Below are 15,241 nucleotides of genomic sequence, written 5' to 3'. Positions count from 1 at the left end.
TTATTGACCCTATCTCTGGGTCCATTCACTGAGACCACAGTTTTACTACTTGTGGATTTCCCCATGCAGACCTCCAGCATCCGGTGTCCCTGTCTGACAAATAACACTGACTTCCTAAAGCACAACTTTAGGGGCTGGGGCGATAGCACAGCGGATAGGACATTTGCCTTGCACGCGGATGACCCAGGTTCGATGCCCAGTCTCCCACATGGTCCCCTAAGTACTGCAAGGAGTAATTCTTGAATGCATGAGCCAGGAGTAACCCCTGTCCATCACCAGGTGTGACTTAAAAACAAAATTAAAACTAAACTATGACTTTACTTATTCTTTCTTAACTTATTTTGCCCCCACATGCTTTACACAGCCCTTTTTGCTATCACCTTGAGAAGCATATAGATTCATGCATATATATAAAGTGTGTGTATCAAACTTTAACATTGTTTTTTTAATTTGATATTATGGGCACAGCTTTCCAACCTTACAGTGTCTATTCACATGAGCCATTAGGCTCGAACTAGATTCACAGCATTTTTTTGAGAAAGATGTGGGCTAATCATGAGGTGTTATGAACAGAAAATAAGGTTCAAGTCCCCAATTAGAAAATAGTTCCCGGTTTCCAAAATCTATTACTTCCATAAAGCTAATTCTCACCATAGGTAATACTGCTCCTGGGCTTATTTTACATTAGATAAAGATGATTACACTTTAATTTTATGGAGGGTTTTGTGTATGCTGCCAAATTGTTATGTGAGATTTCCCCGTGAGTTCCATTTAGAGCTCTCTCAAGAATCTTGAGTCTATACCACAGGGATCTGTTATTTCACTTGAACGCACAGCGGTTCAGAATAAGATTCAGAAGTCAGCCTCTTTTTTTGAATACCTGCTTTTCTACTTGCCTTCTACAAAACCTTGGGTCAAATATGTCTCTGTGCTTCCATTTTCCTCTTTCAAACGGAGATAACATGTGAGGTGTACCAACGTTTTCAAAGCTAGAACATTTCTGAGCATTCAAAACCTGGCTGGTGTCGCTGTTGTTGCAGTTACTAAATACCAGCAACTATATTTTGTCAGCAACATATTCAGTCCTGTTGCTATGGGTGTCTTTCCCTCATCAGTGATGGTGATGAAGCTGATGATACACTATGAAACCATTTACATCTGGACCCCAACACCCTTCTGGTGGCTTGACAATGAGCTCTGAGGAAGCTCCATTAGGAAATGCTGAGGGAGAGCATAACAGAGTGCAGATAAATTAATATGGAATGAGCAAAAGTACCAGAAGTCCAACTGAATGAGCACCAGGGGACAGGTGTGCGTGTGCGCGCGTGTGTGTGTGTGTGTGTGCTGGTTTTGACTACAAAGAGCTATTTCTCCCTCACCAAATACTGATTAAATAGCTGGCTGAATTCTCTCTGGCCATTTATTTGGGGGCTGCACTTTGAAGCGACTAGAGCAAAGCTTTCCTAGCTTACTGAGTGTACAGTACCCTCTATACTGTATGCTCTGTACTGTAGGCTGGAGCGATAGCACAGCGAGTAGGGTGTTTGCCTTGCACGCGGCTGACCTGGGTTTGATTCCTCTGTCCTTCTCAGAGAGCCCAGCGAGCTACCAAGAGTATCCCGCCCGCATGGCAAAGCCTGGCAAACTACCCATGATGTATTTGACATGCCAAAAACAGTAACAACAAGTCTCACAATGGAGACATTACTGGGCCCGCTCAAGCAAATCGATGAACAATGGGAGGACAGTGCTACAGTGACAGCGCTTCAGTACGCTCTTAAGAAAAAAAATGAGTGTGAAGGATATCTACCCTCATTGAGTGGACAAGCGCAAGGCAACCCCAGTTGAACTCAAGGTCCCACTGTCCTCAGATCATTCCAGCACTTACTCCATTCTGGGGGGATTTGCCCATTTTGAGAAAGACTGAAGGAGATGTTTTCCATTTTCTAATTTAGAGGGCACTTTTAAAGCACATCATTAAGAACTGCTTTTCTCTCAGCCAACGCTTTGACATTATTCGAAACACTCAGGGCAGTTAAAGAAAGCTGCCTGGATTCATCTATTTGACAGAGGCTTTGTTCAGTGTGTTTTTTAGGTTTGCTAGAGTAATAATCATTTAATTACTTGACATATCTCAAAAATTGCTAATTAGCCTCCTAGCAATTCCAGCTACTTTGATGACTGACAGCAAAACAAGCAGAAACCCAGCACATCTGTGTACAGGGAAATTGCTTATCTGGTACTGGCCTTTTCAACCGGTTCTCCACCCTGGAAGGAAAGTAAAAAAGACAAAACTGAAAACTAGCAACATGGATAATCGGACAATTACAAAGATGAAAACGTCTTTGTGATATAAAGACAGCAGTGAAAGTCTGTGCCCCTTCGTGTATCTTAATGCTTGTATCTGGCTAAAATGTGATCTTCGGTACTTTTTTCACTCCTACAACTTTGAAGTATTTGACATTCTAGAATTTCTTCTCTGTGTATTGTCAGTCATCTCCAAATGGCAGACCTCTTGAATGCTGAGGGGTCCATGTGGCTCAAATATGTTACATTTCCAGGGAGGAAGTGGGAGGATTAGAGAAGAAGATGGGTCCTGATGCCTCCCAAAACACACTTGTGAGTGCACGGGAAATGCCAAATGGATCTTTTCTGTCATTTACACAGGAGATAGCTCTCTTCTGCAGGAAAACAAAAGCACACAGAAAAATCCTACTTTTTGGTATCCGTTAGTATATTTTCCTCTGGGAAAGAAATGAGTGTTTCTGTGTCTGTATCTGTGTATGTGTGTGTCTCTGTGTGTGTAAATTTCTGATGAGTGAGATTATTCATGAAGCTTGCTGAAAATTCAGAGTGGGCAATCATGTTTAGGCTACTGACAAAATAATTTGTGCATAGAATATGCAAATAACCTCCGTAGAGGGAATAGGTAGGATCACATTTTAAGAGAGTTGTGTATGGCCTTTAGAAAGGAAAACAGCACTCTCCAATGATAAAGAGAAGTTGTCATGTGACCAAGCTATGGGGGAAAAAAAACCGCTTAGTCTAACAAATACAGGCATGAATATGTAAAGTCGGTACTAATGGTAGGTAGCACTGCTTGGAAATAGGTCCCCAGGCAGGGTTCCCACTGTGATTTTTAGTAAAAAACAGCATTTTGGGCCATGACACTGAGGACAGAAAATCATAGGAGTGCTAAGAAGTGAGTTGTTTTTCAGCAATAATCTTAACTGTTTTTTAAAATAAAAAAAAATTATGATAGGCACCATGATTTGCAATACCATTCATGGTAGGATTTCATGCCTTCAACATTCCAACACCACAATCTCCACTGTTATGTTCCCGCCATCTCACAGATGAAGATTCTGATTTATTTTTAAAACTGGGGGTATTTTAATGTGTCTAATACCACCCATGTCAAAGCTGAATATTAGTGAACGGCTGAGGAATGAATTGACTTGATTTTCTTCTCCATGTCTTGAGTGGATGCCTCATTATGCAAAGCCTATACCTCCTGGTGTTTCACTAATAAAAATTTAAAATAAATAAATCAATAAGTGTGGTAATGCAAAAAAATATTGAATGGTCAATTATTGTGAACAACTCTGTGGAAATAAATTTTTTTAAAAGGAAAAAAAAGCAATATACCAAACCAAACAAAATAATATTTGGAGTCAAGAGCAGGAATCTCTTTTCTAAAAGTTAAAAGAGGAAATAAAAGCAAGTTCAGGAAAAAGAACATCAGGGAAGACACATCTGCTGTCCTTCTGGGAAAGTTACTTGCAGAATCTCAGAGCAGGGGCAGGAACCTGGGTGTGGAAACTGAACCTGCACCACCAAAGAGGACCCCATCTTCCTCAGAGATGACTCGGTGCACTCAAGGGACTCAGCATGAACACTGGGGGACTGGGGTCCTGGCTGACAACCAACATCTTGATGTTTTCAACCAACTCTAAAAATTAAAGACAGGAAGAAAAGGAATTAACAAGCAAGTTATTGACTTTCCAGAAGAGTTTACAGTTTCATAAACTGAAAACTTCCATCTCCTCGAAAAAACAGTCTGAGAAGAGAAAATCAACTCCATTTTCTCGGTCATGTATTCTAAATATTTTCAATTGACCCTTTTTATTGGAGAAAAATATTCTTTCAGGGGCTGGAAAGCGAGTTCAGGGGTTAAGGCACTTACTTTGCATGAGGGCAATACAGGTTTGATTTCTGGGAACACATATCTCCCCCACCAAGATGTCCTTTGAATTGTATTTTTTTTTTGGTCTGAAGAATACCATTTACATGCAGTCTCCAAGTGGACCAGTCAGCAGTCAGTCTAATTGGGTGGAAATTTTCTATAGCTCCATTCTCTGATAAAAGGCATGTTGAGTATTTGTCTTTTATGATTTATTTATACTCTCTTGAGCAGAAACGCTATGAAAAGTTACTAATAATCTAACTTTGAGAATGACCAATGACCAAATGAAGGACACAGATATCAAGTATGGAAGAAAAGGATGCGCATGATAATGTGGAAGAAATGGATAGAAGAAGCCAAGATTATTGGGACATCTGGGAATCTTCTGGAGAGCAGAAAAAGCTGGAACCTTACTGTGAAAATGGGTGGGGATTTTATAAGTAGAAAAAAGGGGAAGCCACAGAATAGAAGAAAGTACCTCAGGTGAATGAAAACAAGGATGAGGCTGAGATTTAACTAGGTCAAGTTCAGAATAATTGAAGATGAAATTTTGGAGAGAAAAAAGTAGAGGCAGACTGAATATAATGTTTAATACTGGGCTCATGTGTGTGGAATTTATTTTACAGTAAGTATCATGTGGTAGTAAGATTTGGTAATAACCAAATCTGGAAGCCGTATGCGGTTTACTTTTGACCGGTGTTATTGATGTTAAGGTTTTCCTGTGTTTTTCCTTAGCCCAATAAATATTTATCTTTTATAGGACATATGAAGGCAGTTCCTAGAATACATACAGGTAATATTTGTTGAATGTTGGTAAAGGTAAAGGCCCTCCCGTTGATCATCGATTTGCTCGAGCGGGCCCAGTAACGTCTCCATTGGAGACCTTGTTGTTACTGTGTCTGGCATATCGAATACTCTTGGTAGCTTGCCGGGCTCTCCGAGAGGGGCGGAGGAATCGAACTCGGGTCGGCCATGTTGGCCGCTTGTAAGGCGAACGCCCTACCCGCTGTGCTATCGCTCCAGCCCTGTTGAATATTGACTATGTTTAAAATCAATGAACAATGGGAGGACAGTGCTACAGTGCAATTTTTTTCCAGAGGCCGAGGAGAGAGATCAAAAAGTTTTAGCACCTCTTGCATCCTCAAGGCCCCGAGTTTGGTCTCCAGCACCACATAAACCAGATGTGGTCATGATGGCCCCCAGCACAGAACCCATCAGGTTGATACCGCTGGATTAAGTATTACTCCGTGTGGCCCCAGGGCCCCTGGATGCTGGAAAAAACTCAGGCAAAAACAAAACAAAAACAAACGTTTTTATGGTGTGGAAAGATAGTACAAAGGCACTTGTCTTGCTCACACCCTACCCGGGTTCAGTCCCCAGCACCACACAAGGTTCCCCCAGACCTCTGGGTGATTTTTTTTTTTTGCTTTTGCTTTTGGGTCACACCCAGCTCAGGAGTTACTCCTGGCTCTGCACTCAGTAATTACTACTGGCAGTGCTTGGGGACCATATGGGATGCCGGGGATCAAACTCAGGTTGGCAGCATGCAAAGCAAACACCCTACCTGCTGTACTACCATTATGGTCCACTCGGGTGATTTTTGAATGCAGAGCCAGGAGTATGCCCTGACCACCACTGGGTGTGGCCCCAAAACAAACAAACCAAAAATTAATTTATAAAATACACAGGGCCGTAAAAAATATAATGAGGGGGCTGGAGCGATAGCACAGTGGGTAGGGCGTTTGCCTTGCACGCAGCCGACCCAGGTTCGATTCCCAGCATCCCATATGGTCCCCTGAGCACCGCCAAGAGTAATTTCTGAGTGCAGTGCCAGGAGTAACCCCTGAGCATCACCGGGTGTATAATGAGTTACTGACACCGGTTTATTTTGTTTTCTGCTTGCTTCTGCGCCATACTTATCTGTTCTCAGGGCTTCCTCCTGGCTCTGAGCTGAGGGGTCCATACTACAGGGATTTGGAGTTCATAAGTCATGCTGGGGATGGAACCAGGGTCAGCATCGTGAGTGCTGAGCACCTTACGTACTATGCTACCTTCCCCGCCCATTCGGTACCTTTTTAATGAGTGAAGGGGTAGAAGCAGCCTCTGACTCACTGTCTAGCAAGTATAGGTGTGGATTCTTTCATGTCAGACCATCTGTTGTGTCCTTGAGCTTCAAATCCGCATATGTTCCCATATGCTGCAAAATTCATTTCCAGGTGCTGCCATAACAAATGATACCATGTGGGTGACTTCACGGAGGAATGCTTGTTTGCTTGTTCTGTCAGAGCTGTGGGGGCCAAGAGTCTGAAATCAGCTTACTGCAGCTCCACACCCATGCCAAAACCTCTTGGGGAGACCCTTTTCTTACCTCTCTGGGACTGGTCTCTGCATCTCTTTAATCGCTGCATCGTGATGTCCACATGTTGTTATCGTTATTGGTTTTTTGTCTCATGTCCTCTAAGGAGGTCTTTCCTCCACCTACAAGACCACTCACCAGCTGCACAGCTCACCCTCCTGAATCCAGGAAGACCTGGCGTTGACTTAAATAACCTTCCAAAGACCCTGTTGCCAAGCACAACCACAAATCTGTGTTTTAGGAACAAATAGGAACTTTTTTTGAAGTGTTGAATTTTTTTTTACATAACCCCCTACATACACACACACACACACACACACACACACACACACACACACACACACCAGCAGTGTAGATCTGCAGTAAGTACTAAAATTGAAGACTCTGATAAGTTCTGTCATGCATTTCCACACATCCGGACAAGCCTCATGCATGAAGGAACCGGCAAAGGAACCCAGGCATGCGGGACCCAGGGCTGAGATCTCCAAGCCTGCTCGGATCGGGACTGGGCCTTCTCCAACCAGATGCCCCATCTTCCAGTAGGTAGGCGATATACCCACCAGCTGCTCCCAGCGCCAGGTGGTCCCATCAACAGCCAAGACCCAGAGACTATAAAACCCAGCTCCCGGAAGCACATCTTATTATCTCGTATTTTTTTTCCTTAAATTTTTATTAGTGAAACACCATGAGGTACAGTTGTAGACTTACAAATTTTTGTGCTTGGGTTTCAGTTACACAATGATCGAATACCCGTCCCTCTACCAGTGCCCATTCTCCACCACCACCAATCTCAGTATCCCTCCCACCCCCCATCCCCCCATCCCACCCTACCTCTGTGGCAGGGCATTCCCTTTTGTTACCTCTCTCCTTTTGAGTGCTGTGGTTTGCAAAAGAGACATTGAGTGGCAATCACGTTCAGTCTATAGTCTACTCTCATCACGCATCTCCCATCCTGAGAGGAACATCCCAACACCCTTTATTTGGTGCTCCCTTCTCTATCTAGCATGTGTGGCTGGCCTCAAAGACATGAGTAATCCTACTGGTACTTATCTTGGCTATTCTTGGGTGTTAGTCTCCTATTTTGTTACTTAATGTTCCCCAGATGAATGCAATCTTTCTATGTAATATGCAACTGTTAGAAAGGATGGAGTCATGAAATTCATATACAAGTGGTACTACATGGAAAGTATTATTATCTCGTTTTTACTTTGGAGAACCCGGCAGGCTACCAAAAGTATCCTGCCTGCACAGCAGAGTCTGGCAAACTTCCCGTGTCGTACTTAATATGCCAAATACGAGTAACAATGATAGGTCTCATTCTCCTAGCCCTGAAAGAGCATTGAATATGGTTCTTTTAAAATCAGGGCTAGGAAGAAGGAGACGTTACTGGTGCCTGCTCAAGGCAATCGATGAACAACAGGATGATCGTGATCCTGATGCATCTTTTTCTCCCTGTTTAAAATTTTATTTTATTTATTTTTGCTTTGGGGGGCCACACCTTGGCAATACTCAGGTGTTGGAGTACACGGAGCTTGGGTTTATCAGATTGTGCCCGTCACAGTGCTCCCGAGTCACTCCCATTACTTTGTCTGTCTGTGACCTCTTCTATGCTCTCTTCCCCAACCAATTTGTAAGGTCTCAACCTGCTTAGACACTGAAGCTGTACTGTAAGTTAATATTGTCTTTCTCCTCTCCTTATGTCTTTTGAGCAGTTTACTTTAATGCAATGTCCTTTTGTATAGATACAGGAAGACAATTAATTACTATGCTCCGTAACTTGGGAATTGATTGGCTTTGAATGTTATTCACTCCTGGGCATCTGCCTTCTCAACTTAAGCCTCAGTTGCCCTCACTTCCTAGCACCCCAAGGGCAGGGTCCCGACGTGGGACTGGATGGAACCAGGGCAAGCCGGTAAGTTATGTGCTACCCTGGCATCGCGATGGGCCAGGCCAAGGTGCCACGATTCTTAACTATAAGTTAAGAGTTTGATCATAGGCAAATGATGTCATGATCCAAAAGTAACGACGAGACTAGGACCCTGCTGCTAGGAATAGGAAAGATATCTGGCCTGAGCACTGCAGTCTGAGATCGAGATGGCCCTAGGAGAGCAATTCTATAAGCTCAAAGTGTTTCTTACTGTGTCCATACGAAATGATTAATATTATGTATGCTTATATGTTGGTTGGACAAGGAGAGGAGAAACACGTCCTATAAGCAGTTTCCTGTGTGTCCTGACTAGCTTGGATGAGACTGCTTTTTTGGAGATGTAGATTCCAAGCTCTAGCAGACTGGTCTTTGTTGTGCTAATCTAAGTGCTTGTAGTTTGTGAAAAGGTGAGGCCAGGATTACTGGCCTGCTGATGTAAGGAAACAATGTATGTTTGCCGCCTCAGTGTTCTTTCTGTAACTCCTTTTGATGACATCATTATATTGCGCCCTTTAGAGGTACTATGATCTATATAAGGGAGATTTCAGGGCTCTCTGGGGGGACACGTGCATCAGAGAACCTGGGAAGATGGGGCTGAGGACAGAAGCTGAGAGAACAAAGGCACACGTGCTCGAGGATTCCTGAGGCCTCCATGACATACATCTCTTCCATGTAATAAACGGCTACTAAGACCAACCAGCTTGGCCTCGTTTCCTTCCTTCGCCTGACCATCGCCATCGACCTCCCTGGAGTGGGGAAACGGCCAGACCACCGGCCTTTTTATTTTTTGTGTGTTTACACACTCAGGGGTTACTCCTGGCACTGTACTCAGGAATCACTCCTGGCAGTGCACAGGTAGGCCAAGTGCAAAACAAGCACCTCACCTACTGTGCTTTGGCTCTGGCCCCTTATTTATTCTTTGTTGAATCACCTTGAATTACAAAGTGACAAAGATATTTGTGATTGAGTTTCAGGCATACAGTTTCTGGCACCAGTCCCTTCACCGGAGTCCACTTCACTCCCCCTAGGTCTCCATTTTCCCTCCCCCTTCTGAGGCCTGTGCTTCAACCTACGTCACTACTTCAAAGGTAGTGACGTGTTGCTGCAGAAATCAATAGGTTATCTCAACCACAAACGGGGTTTGTTTGGAATTGAAGCAGCAGAAAAAAAGGCAGATTGGAGAGTGCATTCAAGGCAAGGTCTACGTGCGTTTCCCCAAGTCCAAGGTTAAAGACCCCATAAATCACCAAAAAGAGAGATAGAATTGGCCCCCGTGGCAGATGCCATGCATGTTCCCACCTGAGATTGGTTTCATGGACACTCTTCCCAGCCTCCCTGCCCCATTTGAATAGGGCGAGGTGTGTTTCTGTAACAGTGCAACGCCACTGTTCATTAATACGTATTGAGTCTTAGGGTCCTGTTTGCACTGAAAGAAATCCTAGATTCTTGACTTTCTCAAAGTTCCCTCCTACCATTTAGATAGTGTTGGTTGCATCAGTATTTACATTACCTGCATCCATTTCTTAGGTTCCCATGAGAAGAGAACTCCAAGGATTCTATTGACATAGCTGATGTCCTTGGCTGATAATAAAAAACAAATGCATACCTTACCTGGGAAAGACAGGAAAATGTCAACGATCATTCATGTTCGATTCATGTTGAATTTACTTTTCAGAAGCTTGTGTCATAAAGGTAAAGCACCATTAGCACAGCAGTAGGGCATTTTCCTCGTGTGTGGCCGGCTTAGCTGAGCCGGGTTTGATTCCTCTCCCCCTCTCAGAGAGCCGGGAAAGCTACCAAGAGTATCTTGCCCACACGGCCAAGCCTAGTATGCTACCCATGATGTATTCAGTATGCCAAACACAGCAACAACAAGTCTCACCATGGAGACGTTACTGGGCTCACTTGAGCAAATTGATGAACAACAGGACAGTGCTACGGTATAGGGAACACACCCAGTGATACTTGAGCTCAGCAATGAGAACCTGATGGTTCATTGTTTAGGGGCTACCGGGAGCATTCCAAGGCATCCCGTGCCAGGGACTGAATTCAAGGTCTTCTCTAAGCTAGACCTGTCCCTACATATGCAGGAGCTGTCTCCACAACCCCGCACCTTCCGTCAAATGCTTTAGGCTCTAAGTGATGAATTCCTAATACATGAGCTCTACCATTTTTTTAAATTTTTTTATTAGAGAAGCACCGTGAGGTACAGTTACAGACTTATAAACATTCATGCTTGCATTTCAGTCATACAATGATCAAGTAACCATCCCTCCACCAGCGCCCATTTTCCACCACCAATGGTCCCAGCATCCCTCACACCACCCCCACCCCGTCCCCTCCACCCCACCCCGCCTCTGTGGCAGGGCATTCTCTTTTGCTCTCTTTCTCCTTTGGATGTTGTGGTTTTCAGTAGAGGCATTAAGTGGCCATCATGTTCAGTCTATAGTTTACTTCCAGCCTACTATTATTTTTAAGCTTTTATTTTTCAAACTTTATTAAAAGATGATTAACAAATAAATATTAGACATAGTTAAGGTGTACAGCATAATTCTTTGATGTATGTTGAGCTCATAGTAACTGGTGGAATGGCAGTGGCCAGTTGGAAAAAAATGGAAAAACTCTGGACCAATGTAGTTCCGGGATGAATAAGTTATGACAACTAATCTATAGCATGGCAAATATTTGGATCAATCTATTGTACAGATGAAGGTTATTTAGAGAGATGAGCCCAGGTGTTCTCATGACTGAAATATGATCCTTTAGCACAGCCCCTGCCTTTGATGTGCCCCCACCAGCAGATGAAGAGAAGCATGGAGCCTGTGGGCAGAGTGAGAAGAATAATTCTATTCATAGACAGGGTCACTCATGCTGTGTGGTGAAAAGCATTGCATTATCATGTTATGGCTATAAGAATATTCTTCTCTGGAATAAAACATAAATTTAATACCATACATGGACAGGCTGGAGGAATAGCACAGTGGTAGGGTGTTTGCCTTGCAAGCCATCAACATGGCCAACCCAAGTCCGATTCCTCCGCCCCTCTCGGAGAGCCCGGCAAGCTACCAAGAGTATCTCGCCCACACGGCAAAGCCTGGCAAGCTACCCGTGACGTATTCAATATGCCAAACACAATAACAATTGTCACAGTGGAGACGTTACTGGGCCCACTAGAGCAAATCGATAACAACGGGAGGACAATGACAGTGACAGACATGGACAGAATAAAAGTTATCTTATCATTACTTTTGTTCCTTCTATTTAAAAAAAAAAAGAAGCCAGGTGCAAAATCTTTCTCAAAATGCAAATGCATCAATTCAAAATTATTGTTAATTGACTCTATCTCCAATAGGCCAAGAAAAATCTCGGCCACACAGAGTACTTGAGAATAGGTTAAGATCGTTTCGGCCCCAAGACCTCTAATCATTTGCTTTACCGGATAAAACTGCAACGAGTGTCGGGATCAGACGCCTTAACCCGGTGTTTATATTTGTGGCCACACGCTTCTGGGAGCAGTCTCTGGTCTTAGCCATTGAAGGGATTACATGGCACCAAGGGCAGTTGGTGGGTGTAACGCCTGGAAGATGGGGGATCTGGGAGGAGGAGGCTCCAGTCCCAATTCGAGCAGTCTTGGAGATCTACGCCCTGGGTCCCACACACCTGGGTTCCTCTGCCGGTTCCTTCATGAGTGAGGCTCATCCAAACTTGTGGAGAGTGGTCTTAAGTATGGCTGTGGCTGGAACTGGAGGTCTTCAGCTGCCGGGGCTCTGATCGGGGTGGGGAGGGAAACGCAACCCACCCTCCTCCAAGGGCCCCCATGGGGACAGTCAGAAGCAGAGGCAGGAGACTCTGCAGACATCTTATTATCTAGGTCTTACTCTGGAGAACCTGGCAGGCTACCAAAAGTATCCGGCAAACTCCCCGCAGCGTATTCAATATGCCATAAAGCAGTTACAATGATGGGTCTCATTCTCCTGACCCTGAAAGAGCCTCAAAAGTGGCACTTTTTAGAATCTCAGAGCTAGGACGAAGGAGACGTTACTGGGGCCTGCTCAAGGCAATCAACAAACAACAGGATGACAGTGATACAGTGATACACAGAGTACTTAAAAATCTAAGAAGATTTCTATTCATAGGGAGATAATGTTATTGAAACTTATTAAAGTAGATAATAAGAACTGAGAATTCTTTGGCTGCAACATACATGAAGCTTATCTAATTGGGGTAGGTGATAAAATTTCTCTATAAGGTACAGGCATCAAAATTTCAAACATGAAATGGTTAAATGCATCAATGGAGAGAATCCAAGTATATTCTGCTTTCTAGAATTCTCATGAGTAGTTTAGAAATGCTATCACAGCACATTAAATGTTATTATACTGATTATTTATCACGTGGTTAATTATGCTTAATGCAAAGTGAGAGTTTACTGCAACTGATTATAATTGGGTGTATTGGCTGCAGTTAGAATTCGTAATGGTGCAAGGTTTACATCTTAGCTTGGTCCGTGAAAGGAAAAAGCTTTGGAAATGAATTTGTAATGTTAATTAGGTCATGGATTTGCTGCTAAAACTGTTTCGGTTAAGCAATTACATATATATATAACATATATATGTAAGTATATATCAAGAATGAACGCATGCAAGATATTCCTCTGCAAAACATAAAACCAAAGACATCAAATCGCTGAGGTAATTTTGTTGTTTTCACTATTTGATTGTTTCCTAGTGTTGTTTTGAAAGCTCTTTGAGATCACTGAATGCAAAGGTGTAACTAGAAATTTTCTATATAATTAAAATGGCAAGAATGGAAATTGTGAGTTGACTAATATTCCTGAGTTTATATATTTTTTTTTCATTGGTCTGGGTATCAAAGTAAGCAAAATCAAAGAAAGCCTATTAGCTGGAAAGGGTTACAAAATAGGGCACCTTCATTTTCCTTGCACAGCACAATAAATGCTTAGGATGTCAGCACATCTCCTGTCCTTCAATTTTTCTCTAGTAAATAATAATGCTTTTTTTAATCACTTGCTCAGGTTGGAAACTGGGGATATCTCAAATCCTGTTATACTTTATCCTCTTGTGTGGAAGGACAAAATTCCCCTCCAAATGATGAATGAAGTATTTTTGGAATTCAACTTTTAGTACCTAATTTAAATGAGTCAACATTTTCATGTCCTACATTTTCATGCTTTAGTTTTGTCACAGCAATTGTTCTTTGCTTTTTTCTATTCAGTATTTTGATATTTGAGTTCAATAAGGGGGGAAAATGTTGAAAACTGGGAAAAGTAACTGATACTTTAAATGGAAAAACAAGACTTCAAAAATTCTGCTAGTCAGGAACCAACCATTTGTGATGTACCAAGTAAATAGAGAGACCTAAAGTCAGTAGCAATATACCTGGGAACATTTACTTTATAGCATAAAGTCAAAATATCTTTTGATTTTAGTAGGCTATAGATATAAGAACAGTCAAATGGCACTTTAACCCCATTAAAATGGAGAGCTCCTACACTCAAGTGGGAAATCGTTCGTGAGACCTTGGTCTTGTGGTGTTAGAGTGTAGATGCACTGGACCCTGACCAATGTGCAGCCCATCTCGGTGTGAGAAGGAAATGAAAAGGCTTCTGGGAGGAGGAAGTTAGTCTGGCAGAAGAGCAAGGGTTTGGTATATGTGGTTTCTGAAGTGTAAGTTTGAATCATAGAATAAGGGCTCAGTTGCATGCAAAGAGCTGAAGGCTGTTATTTGGGAGTAGAAATGAATTTATATTTGATGTGCTGGAGAATTCAGAGGTCAAAGAGTAAAACATCCATATTGTTTCAATTAAAAAATAAAACCCTCCCTCTAATAAAGACCAATCAACATTGGGAGTTCCTGTCCCACAGTCTGTGACTGAATTCCTTGCTTTCAAAGTATGCAGGTTGGGGTCAAATCTTTCAGGAACAAAATGAGAGGGGCGTCTTTTATCATGTGGGAACTTGCCTTTTATGTTTTCCCAAGTCCCTCGTTTCTTTATGATTCCTTAGATTCTTTAGTTGGGGAAGAAATATTTTGTTGCAGTGCCCACACTAAGCAACATTACAAAGTGAATAAATATCTGTGATCCAGTTTACATGGGCTAAATGTGTTAAAATCTGAGACTAAAATACAAGTTAAGAGTATATAAGGGTACCTGCATAATCTTGCAGCTTCTAAGAGTTCTCTAAACAGTCACTGTGGAGACAAATCACACAGTAAATATTTTTTGTATCAAGAGAATTTATGTGGGGAAAATGTTCATTCTGTGCTGACTTCCAGTACAGGAGGCCAAGTGGATGAAAGCTGAGGAGAGTAACACACTCTTAGATGCAAACCCTCTGTTTTAATCCTGATTTTTCCACTCTACCTAATTAAATAGACTAATAACTGAGAAAACCACCTCATCTTTTACTAATACCAGGAGGGACAAGCTCAGAGAGTCATTTGTCATTCTTTAATACCACTTTAGTTCTTCATGTCTGAACTATTTGAAGAATGGAGAGAAGGAATAAATCTTTGGAGGAAAGCAAGTGAATTTTCTAAACATCTGTATTTTGGGGACAGATACAGGATGGGGGAGAGCATTGTTAAAAAGGGAAGTTCAGAAATAATAATAGTTTTTGACTGGAAAATCTATGCACGTTCTAGACAACTTGTCTGGGTGGCATTTGAGTGACTAGTGAAGGTTAAGTTTATGTTTTTCTGAGATACTGTCCCCAAGTTAAACAGAGGAAAGTGTCTTGTCTGACTGGTG

Source organism: Sorex fumeus, unplaced genomic scaffold, assembly GCF_029834395.1.
Source record: "Sorex fumeus unplaced genomic scaffold, SorFum_2.1 ptg000100l, whole genome shotgun sequence".
Taxonomy (NCBI): domain Eukaryota; kingdom Metazoa; phylum Chordata; class Mammalia; order Eulipotyphla; family Soricidae; genus Sorex; species Sorex fumeus.
Note: the sequence above shows the minus strand (reverse complement) of the source record.